Source organism: Myxocyprinus asiaticus, chromosome 25 (genome assembly GCF_019703515.2).
Source record: "Myxocyprinus asiaticus isolate MX2 ecotype Aquarium Trade chromosome 25, UBuf_Myxa_2, whole genome shotgun sequence".
NCBI lineage: Eukaryota > Metazoa > Chordata > Actinopteri > Cypriniformes > Catostomidae > Myxocyprinus > Myxocyprinus asiaticus.
In genome coordinates, this window is record NC_059368.1 from 2,735,001 (window position 1) to 2,756,166 (window position 21,166).

The 21,166-nt window shown below is 38.1% G+C and overlaps 1 protein-coding gene across 1 annotated transcript in view; it reads left to right on the forward strand.

The window, feature by feature from the left end:
* Positions 1-21,166, forward strand: part of LOC127416295 (protein dispatched homolog 1-like) — a 77,859-nt gene that overhangs the window by 727 nt on the left and 55,966 nt on the right. The window lies entirely within an intron of this gene.

Genomic DNA, 21,166 nt, shown 5'->3' on the forward strand with positions numbered 1-21,166 from the left:
GTGACGAGTAAACCACACAAATAAATTGGTCAGAAAATGTGAGAACCTTGTGTTTTCTTGAAATGATGAAACATTAACAATTGTTCATGCATCTGCTGCTCTGGTGTGTCCTTGCATGTCTTCATTCTCATTTTGCACTCTGATATGTTGCTGTTTGACAAGTCGTTTACCCGAATTGTAAATGTTTCCCTGAAATGTCCTTGTCTCTACACTTGATGTTGAATTGTCCACTCAGGGAGATTTATCATGTCTGAGAATAGAAATCTAGTTTAAAAGACATGTGCCAAGTTTGTAGAAATGTAATCTTTGTGTCCATGTTGGTTTCACCAAAAAAAAAAAAAGAAGAAGAAAAAAAAAAAAAGGATTTAATGACTTTAAAAATGTCACATGGTGTAACCAGCAACTAAAAGTAGTAAAATACTTTTCTTGTTCCTTGAATAGCTGCAAGATTTATATTTCAGTTTCATAACAAAATTCCATTAAATTGAATTGAGTCATTTTTAATAAGATGAAATAAAAAAAACTAAATATTTTAAGATTTATTCATTTATATGTGTTCAACAATACACAATCTAATTTGATGGAATTTTGTTATTAAACTGAAATGTGTTCATCTTGAAAATAGCCATTTTTTTAAATTGTATTTTTTTATTTTTTTTTTTTTTTTTTTTTACAAATTTCAAGAATATTTGTGTCACAGATATCAAGAACTTTTCACAGGGATACTCCACATGACGTGAACAAAATGTGCCTTTTCATTAAAATGTCAAAATATAGATATTTAATGATATGACAAAATAATGATTTCTTTTTTATATTTCACACACACACACACACGCGCGCACACACATACACACATACATACACACAGGTAATGGGGTCCTATCAGGTGTTGTTCTTTTGTCACATGACATCAAAATGTCTACCTACATGTTGGTTAAACCACATGACTTTGATTTGGTGGACAATTTTTTTTTTTTATGAATCGAATTTAAAAATCGAAATGGTCACTGCTTATTTTTTAAGAAATAATTAAATAAAGATTGTTCCAAACTACTATACTTATGCCAACATTCCGAGAATTCCAGCTTTAAATTACGTCCTTTTTTTTTTTTTTTTTTTTTTACTATCTCCGGATGGAATGTATTTTTAAATAATATAATAGACCTGGACTATAAAAAAAATGGGCATCACATCATTGACCCAAATATTTGTCTCCATGTAGATGAAAAAATAGATTTAGCCACAGTCTGTCATGTTTGCTTGGAATAAAAAAATAAATGAGACTGGAATTTACTTTTAAGTTGTAAATGCAGCAAGTGACAGAGAAAGAAAAGAACAAATTCAGATGTAAGTGCTTGCATATAAAACCTAAAAAAAATCTGAAAAAATCTGGAAATGAAAAAGTTTTGGAAGTGAAGGAAGTTGTTGTAATGATGTTTTTCTAGTTTTTGTTGTTGTTGTTCTAAACTGTTTCTGTGGCTAGATATTGCTCTTTCAGTACTTGTGTAGAGTACTCAGTTTTTTTTTTTTTAAATGTATTATTATTTTTTGTCTCAGTTGTACACTTATAAGCAGAATTCTTCACATCTATTAATTCTAAAGGTAGATCCCTATTTTTAAAATCCTTATCCACTAATCATGAACAACTGGAAAAGTCATAGAAAATGTATTGGTCAAAAACATGTGGGAACCCTGTAAAATACTTCTGCCTTTTTTTTATATAGAACATGCAGAGCTAATATTTGAACACGTCAAGAACATGTCCAGGTCATATTTCACCCCAGGATCATAATGACAATGATTTTATGACAAATAAGCAAATTGGGAAGAAAAAATGCTTAATCGCAATGAAAATACTGTCGCAGTGCAAAACATAATCATGCTTAAAATTCATTGTCTTTATGCAAAATATAATTTCATTAGACCTGGACATGTTTTTGTGTGATTCACTCATGAGGGTGCTTACACATCCACAAGAGGGTGCCAGTTTACTTGCATGCCCGTCAGCAGCTACACTAAGTTAGTGCCCACATTCTGATTAAGTTAATTAAATCTGAGACTGTCAAATATTGTCACATGGACCGACTATGTCAGCAGCCTCAGTTGTGATTTTGCATGATTTGGTTTTTACATTCAATGTCAGTAAACACACCTTGAAATCGAATTTCTAGATTCAAACCTTTGATTTGTCACTTGTGTCTCGTTCTGTTGGCCGAAGCAATGAATCTGACGATGACTACCTGGATTCCTCTTTCCGTTTGCACAGTATGTGTTCCTCCGAACGAAGTGTTCCAAAAGGGATAAAAATCAATAAGGAAAACAGATGTTGTCCCTTCATGATAAAAAGCTGTAAAATCAATCTGGTACAGAAATTAGTCCTAAGATACTTCTCTTCAGCAGGATTGAAAGTTGACGGTTTGTTGTGGTTGCAAATAGCCGGGACGTTTGTTGGGCATCTCCCTAGAAGCTTATGAGTACTTATAAGTAACGACAACAACCAGTTTTCCCTCTTGGAAGTGAAACTCCCAGGCCAAGAGACCTTGGTTTGCCTGCAGCTGTAGTTTTGCACATTTATCAGTTCCATAATTCAAAAGTATGCTTCCTATTAAAATACTTTTCAAGACATTCAAACATGCTTTATGCCAGTGGTTCCATTGGACAGCATGTGGCAACACAACATAGTACTGTGTATCATTCAAAAGTAAACAAAAATGTCTGTATAGCTGAAATGTGTAATTTTAAGTTATACAGCATACTTTCACCTAAGCAGATTTAATATGCAAAGACATGTCTTGCTTTTGGAAGTGTTTTTCCCATTCATTATTTCCACAGGGATTTCATAAAATATATGCATATGCAAATATTCTAGTAGCTTGAGAGTGTAGGGAGAGCGACTCGATTTCATCATGCACAGTGCATTGTGGAAGTGGGCGGTCACTACAGAGCTCTTTTGGCGTGCTTTGTTTGCTGCAATTCTCTGATTGGTGGATCTTCCTTTTCAGGATCATGGTTGAGTAGGTTTTTTTTCTCCCCAATTTGGCATGTCCAATTCCCAATGTGCTCTAGGTCCTCGTGGTGGCGTAGTGACTTGCCTCAATCCGGGTGGCGGAGGATGAATCTCAGTTGTCTCCGCGTCTGAGACCGTCAATCCGCGCATCTTATCACGTGGCTTGTTGAGTGCGTTACCGCGGAGACATAGCGCGTGTGGAGGCTTCACGCTATTCTCCGCAGCATCCACGCACAGCTCACCACGCGCCCCACTGAGAGCGAGAACCACATTATAGCGACCACGAGGAGGTTACCCCAGGTGACTCTACCCTCCCTAGCAACCGGACCAATTTGGTTGCTTAGGAGACCTGGCTGGAGTCACTCAGCACGCCCTGGATTTGAACTCGCAACTCCAGGGGTGATAGTCAGCATCAATACTCGCTGAGCTACCCAGGCCCCCCACGGCTGAGTAGTTCTTAACCAGGAATACCGCTGTTAAACACAATTAAAAAAAACTATACTTTTATACTGCATAGTTTTGTTCGTTCTCAAGGTTTTTGGGGATTCATTTTTGCCAAAATACTGTAGAGTTCGAAAGGACGCACAGCCTTTGATGCCAACAAATAAAGATATGGGAAGCATTTTCTCCTCCCTTTTAAAAGTAGGTAAGTAAGGGATAATGTATAGTCACTCGGTTTTATCGGAAATTAAAGCTAAAATAAAGTCTTGTTTCACCCTGAAGGGGTTTATTTTGCATTAACAACCAGCATTATCCCGCTTATTACATGGCTAATAACCAAATAAACAAATAAATGGACATGAAACATTGATTTGCATTGAAATTATGTTATTATGTGATAAGAAATAAATCATTGAACCTCCACCTCCAGTTTGCGTCGGAGATCTGTTGGTGTTTCTTTTGTAATGAATGAACGTCTGACTCCTCATTATCCAGCTTATTATAAGACAACTTGCCAAATAAATAAATAAATGCACATGAAACATTGATTTGAGTTTAAATTATTTTATTAGCATACTTGTATAGAATGCACAGTGATCCGAGCAGCAGGAAGAATGGCTCAGAACGGTCTGATACTTGGATCTGCGGTTGTTACTGAGAAATATCAGACCGCTAGATGGCGCCATTGCCCAATCAGAATGGAGGATTTCAGAGAGCCTTGTAATTAGACTATTTATTTTGCTCTCCTAACTTTGTACGATTACATGGTTAGTTGCATTTTATAATTTGCATTTCACATAGATTTTTCCCTGCTGTCCACAAACTTATCAGAACTGACCCACCAGTTGAGAATCACTGAACTGCATTATACACAAAATACACAGACAGAACATTAGTTCAACACTTTACAAATGTCCCTCTGTCTCATTTTCCACTGAGCATGTTTCCTATACTCCTTATGCGCATGAAAGATGGTTGCATGCGAATTCAGCTTCATTAGCTGAACCAACGACTTCCTGTCTGTAAGCCTCTCTCAAGATTTGTCTGTCAAGCGACCGTTTCAAGTCACTTCTGCAACTGCACTAGACAGCTGGGCGAAACGGCGAGCAGCTGCATGTGTTGCTTTAAAGCTTGGACCTGAAAATGTGTGAAATTGCATTCGTTTTGTCAGGAGCCCTCAGTGTGTATATGCTCATTTCATGTGTCAGGACAGAGGATCCATGTTGCAGTTTTAGTCACGAGATGTTACCAAAGCATAGATGGATTGCTTTAACAAACAACAGGCTGGTTGTAACAGTTGGATTTTGATTTTTACTCAATAGTGGTGTTTAAAAAAAAAATACAAATAATTAAATTCAAAAACAAAAAGTACAAAAATTATAAAAAATAAAATAAAAATAAAATGAAATGCATTTATTTGCCAGTGAATATTTAGTGCATCAGTTACTGATCTGAATAATCACTCATAATTACTAAAACTAGATGTTGGCTTTTTTGTTTATCCCCTTTTCTCCCAATTTGGAGTGCCCAATTCCCACTACTTAGTATGTCCTCGTGGTGGCGCGGTTACTCACCTCAATCCGGTGGCGGAGGACAAGTCTCAGTTGCCTCCGCTTTTGAGACCATCAATCTGCGCATCTTATCACGTGACTCATTGTGCATGACACCGTGGAGACTCACAGCATGTGGAGGCTCATGCTACTCTCCATGATCCACGCACAACTCACCACACGCCCCATTGAGAGCGAGAACCATTAATCGTAACCACGAGGAGGTTAACAGATGTGACTCTACCCTCCCTAGCAACCGGGCCAATTTGGTTGCTTAGGAGACCTGGCTGGAGTCACTCAGCATGCCCTGGATTCGAACTCGTGACTCCAGGGGTGATAGTCAGCGTCAATACTCGCTGAGATACCCACGCCCCCGATGTTGGCATTTTTTGGAAGGAAATGTGAGTGGTTCTTACCTGCGCATAAAGTTGTTGCTACAATGCTAGGTTGTTGTGGTTGGTTGCCAGTGTTGTTTCACAGTTGCTAACATGTTATGAGTGCCAAAATAGTTGCATGACAACTTTGTATGAGATGGCGAAATCGTAAGATATCATACGACTTGGCTCGAACAAAAAATGTGACTTATTTTACCTATCTAGTTTAAGAAGGCGCAGTCAACACTAAAATTGCGCTGTATCATGAGTATTTAAATTAAATCATTGTCATTCCTTTTCATGCAAACACACCTCCTTTTGATGTAAATTAGGCTTGTTATAGTTTTGCGCTTAATTCACAAAAAATGCCTGGCACAATTTACATCATGCTATTACCACCAGATGAAAGCAGTTGGTAAAATATTTGCTTTTACAAGAGATGTTTGTGTCAATCATGCATCATCCGCTATGCAGTGCTCAGAATTGGCCCACAAGATTGGAATTATGCGTGCAAATTCTGTTCAGCAGCGACTTTTAGGGCGCATTTCTGCCGTTGCCTGATCTGCATAATTTCTCTAGTTAATCAGGCGATAAACCAGTGCAGAGTGCACTGGCAAATAACCGCCGCTTTTACCGGGCGCTATTCATTTTCTAGTGAATCCCCTCCTGAGTATTTTAACGTTTACGGATTGGTCCCCTTTCACTTTCATCTAAGTGCCTCACTGTTACCGTGTTTTTTTTAAGACAGGAGGGACAAGTGGAAGATATGTTTAGTGGTAATCAACATTATGCCACAAACAGGGTTCGTACAAGGTGCTTGAAGTGCTTGAATTTGGCTTTTTAAAATGTAAGTCCTGGAAAACCCTTGAAAATAGCAATTTTTACCAAGAGGTGCTTAAAAAGTTCTTGAATTATAGAAAATCTTAAAATACGTTGCTTAAATCATTTAATAAATGAAATGTATTTATTTTCGGAAAAACACGATGACAGACCACTAGACCGCTGCTGCAGCAGGCAGCGCATAGACGGCGGTCACGTGACACCTGTTACATTTGACAGCGCTGTTCTGAATGGGCCAATCACAATCAAGAGTTACTGGAGGATTTAAGAAATATATATTTTATAGATACTGCTGTGGTGGATTTAACAAGTATGAATTCTTGCAACTATCAGTTTTAATAAAAAATGACTCTCCAGAGTGAAAAAATGATATGAGATGTAAAACATTTTGAATGATTTGAATGCAGATCAGTGGAGGATTCAGTTTTGTGATCCGTCTAGCGCCCCCTTCTGTAAAGAAAACTTTGTGTCTCACAAAATCAAATCTTTCATCTTTGTGTTGGGTGACAAACATGTCCCTTGACTTTTTTAAGTCATGAAAAAGCTTTCAAATAGCAGGGAATTTTTTTTAATGTATTTTTTTTTCACAATTTTATAACCTAACGTTTAATGATATGAAATGGCTTGACTCTGTTTTGCAAATTTTTTAGAAAATATATTTGAAATTGTTAATTGCCTGAAAAAAATCCTCGTCCCCTTCATCTGGAATACCACTTCAGTGACATGTAAAGTTATTTGTGTATTTATTTTGTACTTATTTTTAATAAAAGCATTAGTGCAAGGCCGATCAAGTGTGCAAAAAAGCAAAACAAAATTATTATTAATAATTTTAATAATTTAAAAAGAATGTTTGATTTCATGGCATTGGTGTTATCAATGTTAAAACCTTTAAAAAAAATCTTTTTAATGTTTTAAAAAATAATAATAAAAAAAGTTGTTAAATCATTTTTAAAGTTTAAGTTCAGAGGCTGCTTAAATATGCATAAAGTGATTTTTCCAGCATGTTATTCACATTTTAACTAATATTTTCCCCATTGAACCCTCAAAATGTGGTGTTGTAACCCATTTAACCCTCGTTAGTGTTAACTTGTGTTTAACGTTCGTGAAACAACATTAAATAATAAAAGAAAGAACAACAGTCAAGTTGTCCTTTATGAATAAAAATGAATGTCAACATGTTACAGAATGTTTACCCTCAGCGAACTAAATGGAAAATCTCAATATTTTGTATGTTGGAAAGTCAACATTTTTTGAGAATGACCCATTTGCAGTTTGGGTCAGTTCCTCACATAAATATGTTGTGTGACTTTAGAAAACATGGAACAGCACATGAGTCATATGGACTGCTGTTTACAGACACAGTTATTCACTTTTGTTGGAAAGGGAAGTGTGTTTTAAGGATGCACGCTACAAGTGCACATCAATTTCATCATGAATGAACCGAGAATTGTTACTGTGAGAATATGGAGTTAAAGATGCTCGTTGTTGTACTTGTAATGAGTGGTGTTTTATAAAAATAAATGAACTGAATGGTTAAAATATTTTTATTTAAAATTAACAAAAATAATTTGTTTTGATGACATCTCGAGCATAGTCCTTGAGAACAAATAAAAATGTGCTTAAAGTCCTTGAATTTAACTTTGAAGCATCTGGACGAACCCTGCACAAATTCTGTCGATTGAGCTTAACTTGTATCAAACCTGGAATATTCCTTTAAATCGTGGTTATGGGTTACACTTAGGACAGCTGGTAATAACATCGTTTGTTGGTTTGTTTTATTTTTTTCGATTAGAGTAAAAGTCTTACGTTTTGTTAAGATTTGTCATGGAACCGGGTTGCTATTACATAATAGTCCCAAGATATGGCTTGGGTTGAGTCCTTTCTTCAATGAAAGTCTATGGGATTTTTGTCTGTGCTATGGATTTGAACTATACCACAAATCGTGTGGCTTTGGCTAGTTTGTTGAATTAGCAGTTGACATATTTGACATAATTCATGACAGAACTGACTAGAAAAAATGTGACTATTGAACCAGTCGAGCCTCCTTTAGGACATGGGTCCTAGATACACGAAATGGATAGTGTGTGACACCGTTGAAAAGTCATATGTGAAATATTACAGACTAATGCATTTCGTTCGGCTTTCGGCTATTTGACCTGAGCCTGTCAGATTGTCCGCTTGCTGTCTCCATCCATCAGTCCGCACAGCTGTCACTGTTGGTATATTTGATATAATGGGGGATATTGAGAAGAAACAGGTGTTGTGTATTAGTTCCACTTTTTTATTTCCCCTGAAAATGTCACTGGACTGAATTGAGTTGTCAGAATGTATTATTGTGAAATACAGACGTAGGTTTTATAGTGTGACCATTGCTGCAAAACATTATTCTTCCCTCTGCCCCAGGAAAGGAAAATGTGGAAAAATGTTGTCCAGGTGGACTTGCCTCAAAAATGGATATCGAACAAGACAAAGGCTTTGACCCGTTGAAGGATCCCTCATGGGAAAACCAAAACAAAGCAGCTTTAACCAGCTTACAGTGATTTTCTGGTCTTAGCTGGTTGGAGCTGGTGTAGTCTCAAAGCCCGGGTAATCGCTGGCCTAACCAGCTGATAAGCGCCCCAAGCCCCTCTAAAACCATCAAACCAAACAAGCTTGGTGGTCAACTAAGACCTTATACTTATTCACCAAGCACCAACAATCTATTTTAGCAGGCTCAATCAGTGCTAAAATTGCACTGAGTCTCAAGAAGAGCGTTATAACCTGACATATATCCAGATGTGCGATGTCCTCAAGCGCACATTCTGCATGTTTAAGAGGTGATCCAGGTGTCCAAAGTGATGTTGTACAGTCCTGGCAGGGTGTGCCAAATGCGTTGATCTGCGGCATCCTCTGCTATATAGCGTGTCAGAAGGTCAGAATTGCAATTGCAAATTGTATTCAGCAGCGACAAGTGCAAATTGCATTCAGCAGCGACAAGTGCAAATTGCATTCAGCAGCGACAAGTGCAAATTGCATTCAGCAGCGATTTTGTGGGCGTGTTTGCACTGTTTGCGGTGTTATCTGTATAATTTCATTAATGAATTGGCCGCTAAACCAGCGCAGAGCCCGTGCAAAAAAACTGCGCTTTTACCAGCCGCAATTCATTCTTAGTGAATCTGCCCCTCACTGTTTCAAAAGTATAGACACAAGATGTAAACAATATGTGTTGTCATGATAATAGTGTGATAAAACCACTTACTGTCCTTTTCTTTGTGAAGTTATATCCAATTTTACAACTTCGTTGCCACGTAAACACACAGCATGGAAAACATAGGTCCCTTTTAAGTGTGACTTAAGTGTCCAAACTCTTGGGGCCACTTTAAAAGTGTGGAGGTCATTTTGGAAACCACGAATGTCAGAAAGTGGCACATTTAAATTCAATCCTGTAATAAAAATCTCACTTGATATCCAAAAGCGTAAACATGAAATCAAAGCATTTTCACCTCCGTTTAGTTTAGTTCGCCTCTCTCCAAGACCTTCTATAAAGACCACTCTGTGACCCCCTGCCCCGACTCTGTTTCGATGCACAACATGTTCGCATTTATCATGTTTAACTGATGCCTTGAAGACGGATGGCTCTGCTCAAGGTCTAGCTGCAGCGTCCAGAAGTCTGCACTCTTAATTCAATGAGATAAATTGGAAAAATGTGCAAATGCAAGTCATATTCAGCAGTCAGCATTGGGAGTGCATTCTGTACCCGCTCTTAGTTTGCAGTAAATCTCCATGCGCAGGGGTTTGGAGAGTTCATTAGCCTGCTGACACTAACCAGAGGAAAGATCTGGGAAGAGGTTCTTCTCTTCTGACCCTGGAAATGGACCAAACATCCAGCCTTTGAAGGACGACCGCTCCAGTGGTCCAACTGATGAGCTATTATAGTTACTTTTCAGAGGGTTTGGTTAAGCCCAGTTTTATTTGTCAAGTTTGTTGGTCTTTTTGCAAAAGCAATGAAATCAGTGGTTCTTGCTCAGACAAACATCACTATTATTATAGCTCATTCTGAACTACAATCCCATGAAGCATTGGGAATGACGTAATTGAATAGAAACAGTAGAAAAATGTAATACTATTAATTTAAGCTGTTCATTATAAGGAAATAGCCCATTTATTTGAATGTTATTGCAAAATATTCAGATATGTACACATACTGTGTAGAGAGAGTGACTCGATTGCATCATTCACAGCTCTTTTGACGCGCTTTGTTTACTACGATACCCTTATTGGTGGATTTCGCCCCTCGGGATCATGGGTAGTGTAGTTCTTCACCAGTAATTACACCATTGAATATCATTTTTAATAATGATTAGGGGTGGGTAACTATATCGATATTCCGTTGCATCACGATCCTAATTTGAACAATCTCAATATTGATTCTTAAATCCCAAGTTCGATCTTTTACTTTATGTGCAACCTACAATGACAACATTGAGAGGAAATCGCTCACATTTGCAACCAAATTTCATACTATGCAGCTCAGATGTATATATTTGGCAACTGGCTGGTAAAAGTTCATATTTCACTCACCAGTGATTGTGTAGTATAGTGGTGTACTGTAGTATTGAGGAGCGAGATTCTTTCACTGCGTGTTGAGAGTAAAAGTTGTTCCGCGTAATGCGTGTCCAAAGGCTTTGTCTTTTGTCATTGAATAGTGTCTCTTTAAATACACTTTCTGTTCTCTACAGTCAGTTGTTGATCAAAAACAACAAAAAAGAAGCATTTAATTATATTCATGCATAGCACAGATGAGATAAAACCGCTCGATTTTCTCGTTAACATGCGCTCTTTACAGAACTGCCGGTTTTCTTAAAGAGACAGTACCGTTTTTAGCATATGTCCAACAAATCTATGTAAATACTTATAAATAGTAAGAATTATGCAATTAAACTATAAACAATATGCATCCCTGAGGATGGTCTCACTAGCTGCTGCCTATCTGTCAGAAAGCTATTGATCCACCGACAGATTGTGGTTGGCACGGAGAGCTGTGTCAGTTTGGTTGAGAGAAGATTAGGCATGATGGTATTGAAGGCTGAACTGACGTCCACAAATGTGATCCTTGCATAAGTCCCAAGTCTGTCGAGGTGTTGCAGGATATAATGCAGTCCCATGTTGACAGCATCATCCACAGACATAAACAGTATGAGTATTAACATGATTTTACTGTGATAAAATCACTTACTAACCACATCTGTGTAAAGTTATAGCCATTTTGCAGTTTTGTTGCCATGACGACGTAACGCTGTTTCAAAACATTTCTGACTTTAAACCCTCCAAAAATTGGCCCCATTGACTTCCTTTGTAAGTGTCTCACTGGAACCTCAATTTGTGCTTTTTTTTTTAAAGAAAAGAAGGGATGAGTCCAAAGTAATTTTTTGGTAGTCAACATTATGCCACTAATGCTGTCGATTGAGCTTAATTTGTATTGAACCCGGAATATTCCTTTTAAGATTTTTTTTTTTTTTTTTTTTTTGCAGTTCTCTCATTTCATAAATTGTCTTTTCATTTATCTGGTTCTAAATAATAAGAATGGGTCCCTTCCATTTTTATTACGTATTGTGTCTTTGCTCTTTGCTTGCACTATGCACTAGCAAAATAATTTCCAATACCTGTCTTTTGATTTTTTTTTTAAATTTTTTGACAGGCTTTGTGAGATTGTCATCTTTTACATACTAGGGAGATCTTGTAAAAGGCACAACTGTTATTCAAAATAATCCACTGCAATTCGATAAATGAGTTCAGAACACAAAAGCAATCTTTATTTTCCCCAAAAGGACAATATTTCTTTTGTGAGCAGCAGCACCATGGCATTTTCCTTGCATTTTATCCCTTGTTTCCTAACAAAGGCCTTGGCGAATGGAGTCTTTCAAACCAGCGAGCTCTTTACGGATTCAACAAACACTCGCGTGTGCTCATTCTTGGCAAACGGAGACGTGTCTTACCTCACTTTCTCTGACACTGCTGCCGATCGTCCCATGATACCACAGCGAATGCTGAATCACTCCAGCCAAGGAAACGCTTTTCTTTTATAACTGCTCTCTACCAGATCCTGCTCTATAAATTCAATCCAGATTTTAAGGGATCAGATTAGGATTGTTCCAAATGTAGGAAGTGGGAAAGTTATACAAATCACAAACACTGTAGTCTGTACGATTTCCTTATAAAGTATATCACAGTAACATTACGGCATTGTATACACACACACACACACACACACACAAAATATAGTTATTTTGGCTGGAAATTCAGTAAAAAAATGCCAAATTTTTGGGATAATCCAGTAGATAACATACAGTATTTTAATTCACTTTGAAACCATCAGTAAAAAAATTTTTTTTATGATTTTTCACTACGTCAAATCATTTTAGCGGTAACTTTTAATTACAAAAAAGCAGATTTGAAATTATGTATATTGTGAAAAGCACTACACAAATAAAAATGACTTTTATTTTGAAAGTGTATCACTTTTAATTTATATAACTAAAAACATCCACTGAAAGAAATCATTTTATTACTGAGTATTTTTGTCTTATTTTCTGGAAAATAATATCTAGACAACATCCTTGAAACAAGAAAAAACGTACTCGAAGCAGAATGACGTACGATAGTAAGTCTTGTTTTTTAGAGAAATCTAACTAAATTTAGTGGGGTTCATTCTTAAAACAAGAAAAAACTATTTGCCAATGGGGTAAGAAAAATAATGTTGTTTCCCCTTTGAATCAAGTTTTTTTCATAGCCCATTGGCCAATAGTTTTTTTCCTGTTATAAGCATAAACGTTGCTAAGTTTTTTTAGATTACTCTGAAAACGAGATTAAATATCTTAATTTATCTTGTTTTTAGAATATTTCGACATTTTTACTAGAAAACAAGACAAAAACACTCAGTAAGAAAGTTATTTTTTGCAGAGTATGACCAATTGATCTGAACGCTGGAAACTTGTTCTCATTTTTATAAGTGTGTCTTTGACTTGGAGCTTCACACTGAATTCAGTAAGACATTGAGCTTTGTTTTCGTACTCAGCGGAAGTAAAGAAATCAATAATTGAGACATTTTTGAAGCTCCAAACAACTTCCTCTTTCAGTCCCTTTAAAATGCCAATTAGCCGAGCAGCTGTTCATCATGAAGGGAATTTATGAAGTGAATCAGCTCAGTGAATAATAGCTGCTTGTTCACTCGCATGCAGATGTTAAGACACATTTTTCCACTTTATTATTATTTTATTTAACATCTTTTTTTCAAAGTTATTGTCGTCAGTACCTGCAGCTGTGAAACTCTGTGCTTGTGATTCTGTACGTTTGTGGCACTGCGTCTAGAACACTAGAGCATCATTGCAGCAAATTTTGCACAGAGAAGTGCCACTCAAATCTAGTCAACATATCACAAAATCTGTCTACAACACAGTATTAACATGGGTTTGAGCTCACATGGTTGTGCTGTAAGCGTGTGTGTGTGTGTGTGTGTGTGTGTGTGTGTGTGTGTGTGTGTCTGTGTCAGAAATTTCACAGGCCTCTCTGTTGGTGAAATGTCTGTTTACTCGGCAAACGTTGCTATCAATCCATAGAGATGGGTTCACTTAGGAATGTCAAAAATTGCAGACATCATCACCGTCCCTTTGCAGTTCTTCAGTACAATTAGTGATTAAAGGAATATTCCGGGTTCAATACAAGTTAAGCTCAATCGACAGCATTTGTGGCATTATATGGATTAACACAAAAATTTATTTCGATTCGTTCCTCTTTTTCTTTAAAAAAAAGCAAAAATCTGGGTTACAGTGAGGTGCTTACAAAGGAAGTCAATGGGGCCAAACTGTGACAACGATCCTGCATCTGTGCGGAAAGGCCTGAAAAGCATCACCAAGTATATGACACCTCCCCCTCACTCTGTAGAGAATCAACAAATGGCTGATGAACTAAATGTGTTTTACTGCAAGTTTGAAAAGCCCAGTCTCACACCCCTACCCTGCTCTGATTTTCACTTCACACACAAACACCTCCTGGAAACCCTTCCTCCCCCCTCCTGCTACTCAACCTGCACTTATGGTCTGTGAGGAGGATATGTGCCGGGTCTTCCGGAAACAAAAGACGAGGAAAGCTTCAGGCCTAGATGGTGTTTCACCTGCCTGTCTGAAAGTCTGCACTGACCAGCTGGCCCCCATCTCCACACAGATATTCAATAGATCACTGGAGCAGTGTGAAGTTCCCTGCTGCTTCAAACACTCCACCATCATTCCGGTCCCCCAAAAACCCAAAATCACAGGACTTAATGACTACAGACCTGTCGCTCTCACATCTGTTGTCATGAAGTCATTGAGAGACTGTTTTTGGCCTACCTGAAGGACATAACTGGACCCCTGCTAGACCCCCTTCAGTTTGCTTACCGAGCAAACAGATCTGTGGATTATGCTGTCAACATGGGACTGCATTATATCCTGCAACACCTTGACAGACTTGGGACTTATGCAAGGAACATATTTGTGGACTTCAGTTCAGCCTTCAATACCATCATGCCTAATCTTCTCTCAACCAAACGGACACAGCTCTCCGTGCCATCCACAATCTGTCGGTGGATCAATAGCTTTTTGACAGATAGGCAGCAGCTAGTGAGACTGGGGAAAATCACTTCTGGGATCCTCACTATTAGCACTGGTGCTCCTCAGGGATGCGTTCTCTCTTCACTGCTCTTCTCCCTCTTCACGAATGACCGCACTGCAAAGGACCTCTCTGTAAAGCTCCTGAAGTTCGCAGATGACACCACGGTCATTGCGCTAATCCGTGACGGTGACGAGTCTGCATACAGACGGGAGGTTGAACAGCTTGCTGTCTGGTGTGCTCACAATAACCTTGAGCTGAACATGCTCAAAACAGTGGAGATGACCCTCACCATCCTGAACAGCACTGTGGCAGCAGTGGAGTCATTCAGGTTCCTGGGCTCTACCATCTCTTAGGACCTGAAGTGGGACACCCACATAGACTCCATTGTGAAGAAGGCTCAGCAGAGGTTGTACTTCCTTCGCCAGCTGAGGAAGATCAACCTGCCACTGGAGCTGCTGACTCAGTTCTACTCAGCCGTCATTGAGTCTGTCCTGTGTACATCTATAACTGTCTGGTTTGGTTCAGCCACCAAATCAGTCAGAAGGAAACTACAACGGACAGTCAGCACTGCTGAGAGGATTATTGGTGCCCTCCTGCCCACCCTCCAAGACCTGTACGTTTCCAGAGTGAGGAAACATGCAGGTAGAATCACTCTGGACACCACACACCCTGCCCACTCCCTTTTTGAACTGTTACCCTCTGGCTGGTACTACAGAGCCCTCAGTGCCAGGACAACCAGGCACAAGAACAGTTTTTACCCTCAGGCCATTTTCCATATGAACAATTAAACTGCCTTCAGGATTCCCATAGTGCAATAATGTATAAATATGTCATGTACATACGTAAATTCACTCATATTTAATTCAATAATGGTACATACCCCTAACTTGCACATATATTACCGCTTGCACATGTACATACTAGTGCCCGACTGATATATCTGTCGGCCGACATAGACATGTTGGGACCCTCTGCTAAGCTTTGGTTACTGTTGCGAGTTACGAAGAAATTTGGCAAAATAATTTTTTTTGGGGGGGGTATTATTTATAATGTACTAAAGAGTATCACAAAGCTGTCGTAGTGTGCATATGTCGAATGTGTCCATATGCGCTCATGGTCAAATAGAGTGTACTTCAAATGGATAGAGCGTGACTGTGCGCAAGATGTACCGGTACATGGAAAAATGTGTTCCTAAAATGTTTTTATTTCGCATTGTGTCATGTATACACACACACACAAAAAATAGGGGCCTGGGAAGCTCAGCGAGTAAAGACGCTGACTACCACCCCTGGAGTTCGCGAGTTCGAATACAGGGTGTGCTGAGTGACTCCAGCCAGGTCTCCTAAGCAACCAAATTGGCCCGGTTGCTAGGGAGTGTAGAGTCAAATGGGGTAACCTCCTCGTGGTTGCTATAATGCGGTTTGCCCTGTGGGGTGTGTGGTGAGTTGTGCGTGGATGCCGCGGAGAATAGAGTGAAGCCTCCACACGCGCTATGTCTCTGCGGTAACGCGCTCAACAAGCCACATGATAAGATGCGCGGATTGACGGTCTCAGACGTGGAGGCAACAGAGATTCGTCCTCCGCCACCCGGATTGAGGTGAGTCACTACGCCACCACGAGGACACTTCGAAATGTTTCACGGTTACGCTAGGTGCCGTTAATACAGTGAAACTCTGAATCAGTGTTAAATGCAGACTGTAACTGATCTAGAGTCAGTTCAGCCATAACTTAGGCCTACAAAACCAGACTGATACAAACAAGAGTTGCTGATTTCATTTGTCATTTTAATTATCCTGTTGATCACCTTGAGTTTTGTTCCCAAAGGGGTGAAAAAAATCAAAATGTTGTGTTTATCTGAGACAAAAAATTTGAGAGAGACATTGATATTTTGTGATATTTAAAGAGATATATTTGTTTTACAAAAGATGAATCTGGAATTTCTACTATTGTGCATAAAAACACGCCTTCACTTTCTTTTCTTTTTCTTTTTTTTAAGTACACCCAATTACATCACGCTAGAAATGCTGCATAGTATAGTAGTTAACACTTGTCAAATAACTTAAAATATTAATGTGTGAGTTCGAGTCAAAGCATTATTTTTTAAATAAATCTTTTACACAAAACAGTGTTGTTTTAGATTAAAACATATATATATTGTTTGGTTTTTACATTTTAAAACGGTAATCATATAAAGGACCAGCTTATTTATGAAGGTTTACATATTCTACAAATATTCAGATCTGTTTATTTCAGAATACTGTAGACAACCATGACAAATACAGCAAGGCAGTAAATGAATTTCAATGCATTGTGTCACTATAGTTGCTTTTAAATCGAGTCTTCTCATTGCATTTACACACCTGTGACCAGCAGATGTCCTCTGCTTGCGGTGTTTCGAGCGCTTCGAAACAGTGAGTCATTTTCCGTAGCCATTGGTTCAACTGACTCAAAGTTTCAGAAAGCACCGTTTCTGCCATCACTAGACAAAATAACTCAAATGAAACTCTTTTAATAGGATGCTAGATAGTGACAGGAAATGTTAGCATGCTAAAGCACTACTGAGTGCAACTTGGTTGCTATGTGTGTGTGTATGTGTAATATATATATATATATATATTCATCTTGCACAAAAACACATAAAATAACACTTAATTTAAACAGTTACCCTCCCTGTCGAGTGCCATGCAAAGCATAATGTGAACTAGAAATGCTCTACCCAGTTTCAGTTATCCAAACAAAAAATATTAGTGTTAGGGTCCCAATGCAAATGGATTAAGTAAAGCTGACAAGACACTTTTTTTTAGATGAATCAACTCAGTTAATTTAAGTTCCCTTAATTTAATGAGTTTTTTGAGTAATATGAACATGGGAGGATTGAGTAAACTGACGATAGCAAATGTTAATTTCTTTAAGTGGGACAGACAGATGAAGACTGTAGCTCGACTATGCAAAAACCACACTTTAGCTTGATTATAACTGTGCATGTAAAGGTACAACGTCAGAATCAAAGCTAAAGAATCAGTTTTGTAAAGGTCCATTTAAAAGTATCCGTACACACAGGACTTCAGTAGACTCGCTGTACATTAGAAAAGAGCAAAAGCTGGACTTATGATGGACGGCAGCAATTGCTAAGATTGGACTGGTCAGTAACGCTTAAGGCGAAGCTTAGCGAAATGAAAGGACAATTAGCGGCTTCTGCAAATAAATTATGCCTGCTGGTTTTATTAACCACCTACACATGTTTATATTAAACGAAACAGAAATGGTAAGTGTCCACATGAGTATAAACTGAATCAGACAGTGATTTGATTTCCTTGAGTTCTCTTTCTTCAAACAAGCAAGTCTACGTCTGTCAGACATTGCAATAATTGGCCGCTGGAGATGTGAGTTTGATATATTTTCTTAGTGGGATATGTGTCATTTAGACTGCCAGATCTTATTCCATTTAAAAGTAAACCAGTTAAATTGTTTCTCCACATGAGGAAGTTAAGCTTGTTAACTGTGATTTATTTTGTGTAATTCGCACAAGGTTTGACTGCTGGCATGTAATGTCGCTAGAAACAAACGAAACATTGTCTAACTCATCCCATATATTGCTGGCTGAAATCCGTGATCTAATTGTGGGTCATGAATATTCTGGAAACTGTATTAGTTTGGTCAGATTTTTAATATAACGATAGTGCCATTTAGTTTGTTTTCTTCCCTCCTGTCAAATGCTAATGTGGCTTTCCCCTGTAATTTGGAACACATGCTTCCAGCTGTTAATGCCTGCAAATTCAGCTTGAATGCAGTTGAAAAGAAGGAAACGGGCACCTATGCAGAAAGAAACCTTTGTCTTGTTGTTTGAAATGGTCTGGTTGACACGAATATATATTGTATATAGTAGTGTTTGCTAAAGAAAGCATTACTTTTGGGCCTGGGTAGCTCAGTGGTAAAATACGCTGGCTATCACCCCTGGAGTTTGCTAGTTCGCTAGTTCGAATCCCAGGGCGTGCTGAGTGACTCCAGCCAGGTCTCCTAAGCAACCAAATTGGCCCGGTTGCTAGGGAGGGTAGAGTCACATGGGGTAACCTCCTTGTGGTCACTATAATGTGGTTTGTTCTCGGTGGGGCGTGTGGTGAGTTGAGCGCGGATGCCGCGGTGGATGGCATGAAGCCTCCACACGCGCTATGTCTCCGTGGCGACGCACTCAACAAGCCACGTGATAAGATGCACGGGTTGATGGTCTCAGACGCGGAGGCAGCTGGGATGCATCCTCCGCCACCCGGACTGAGGCGAATCACTACGCGACCACGAGGACTTAAAAGCGCATTGGGAATTCCAAATTGGGTGAAAAAGGGGAAAAATCCAAAAAAGCATTACTTTTGCCCATACTTAGGGTTAGTGATAGGGCTCGGTATTGGTATAGATTTCCCAATTTGTTTCGATTCTGATTTACAAGCTCTCTGTTTTGCTCACATATTAAAGAAATTCTCTCTCAGCTAATGCTGTTTATTATACAGGGGACCTTCTAACTTAGTGCATTATGTAAATATTAATTATACAAATTTTATCATTAGTTTTTAATCATTTTTGGTCACATGTTAGCTTTTTAAAAATGTATTCCATCAATATATGTTATGTCTTGAAATTGCATATATTATATTGCATATATATATATATATATATGTATATTATAAGGTATGTGCGAGACTAGTTGGCTAAACGATACTGATGCTTACTAGTCGACACTGGAATTACTAGTTGGTCAATATTTTTCCCATTCATCAGTTTACACATTTATGTTTGGCTTTACATCATTACAAAGGCTTAACTTAAATTACTGATATGTTAATGTGACACATTTGAAATATAATTAATACTACAATATTATTTAAAAAAAGAGGATATCTGGAGCAGATGTATACAAAGTTTCTTTTGCCTGTGTTCGCTAACGTTGATTCATTGAATGCATGTCATGTTCTATATTTAATGTACAATGATAATGCAATGCAAGCACGTCGCAGATAAATGACCCTTTTCAGCTGAATTTAGTGTCAGATTTGGCTGTTGGAATAGATTATGTATTTTAAATGGGTCACATAAACACACAATGTTTTTTGACTGTTTTCTGAGGGCTTCTTTTTAGACAAGTCGACTCCAAAATGTACGTTTAAATGTCAGTGAAATTATTCATTCTGCACTTCCCTAATATATATATATATATATATATATATATATATATAAATTTGATCACATATGCAAGTGATTTATGCGATATGCAAGTGACAGTTGCAGCATAGAGTAAAAAATCGATATTAAGATTGTCCAAATGAAGATTGCGTTTAAAGCAATATTCCAGTTCAAGCATTATGTAGGTGTTCTAACACTGTTTTAGTGTAATAAAATCGCTTACTAACCTTTCTGTGTAAAATTATGTCCAATTTTACAACTTCATTGCCATGACGACGTAACGCTGTAAACCCTGCAATCCCGTTAATTTAATAGTCTACAGAAAAAAATACAATAACTTTACAGCTCAAATAATACAAGAGTTTTAGCAGAAAAATGAATGTAAGTGCTTTTATAAAATTATGAGTTTCACATTTCTTTAAACCCATTCACTTCCATTGTAAGTGCCTCGCTGGAACCTTGATTTTTCTCTTTTTTTTTTTTTTTTTTTTAAGAATTTTTTTTGTGTGTGTTAATCAAAATTATGCCACAAATACTGTTGATGGAGATTAACTTGTATTGAACCTGGAATATTACTTTAATCGGTAAATTCATATTTTTACCCAGGCCTAGTGATTTCAACAAACCTCTAACCACCTCCTACGTAAGAGCAAGAGTAATAGTGCTGCTTGCCTTACCATGCACCACTAACTAGAGAAAAATCTGTGAAAAATGTCTACTAGAGTTCTTCTAGTCTACCAAATGTGTTGCTAAAGACGTTTTGCCACCTAAAATAACAGTTAACATCAGTTTTTAGAAGAAGAACTCACAATTGGACAAAGTCTTTACTTAAACAGGCCTCTTGTTGGGATGAAAAATTAATTTAATTGGGAGAAAAAGGGGGGAAAGTGCTACACACCTCCCGGAGTTTTCAAATGCCACTTCAAGACTCTTGCAGCATAATTGCAGCTCCCCTGCACAGACCGCTCGACCCCTAGAGAGCAGAGGTCAGCGCTCTTCTGCCCACTTCAGAGCTGTTAATAATGCTTCAAAGGGTCAAAGTGAAGATTACAGAAACTGGCCGGGCACTAAAAACTGAGACGAGAATTTTCCACAAAAATAAACGCTAAACAAAACCAATGGAAAGGCCAAACGAAAATTCGTCTCAATAGTAC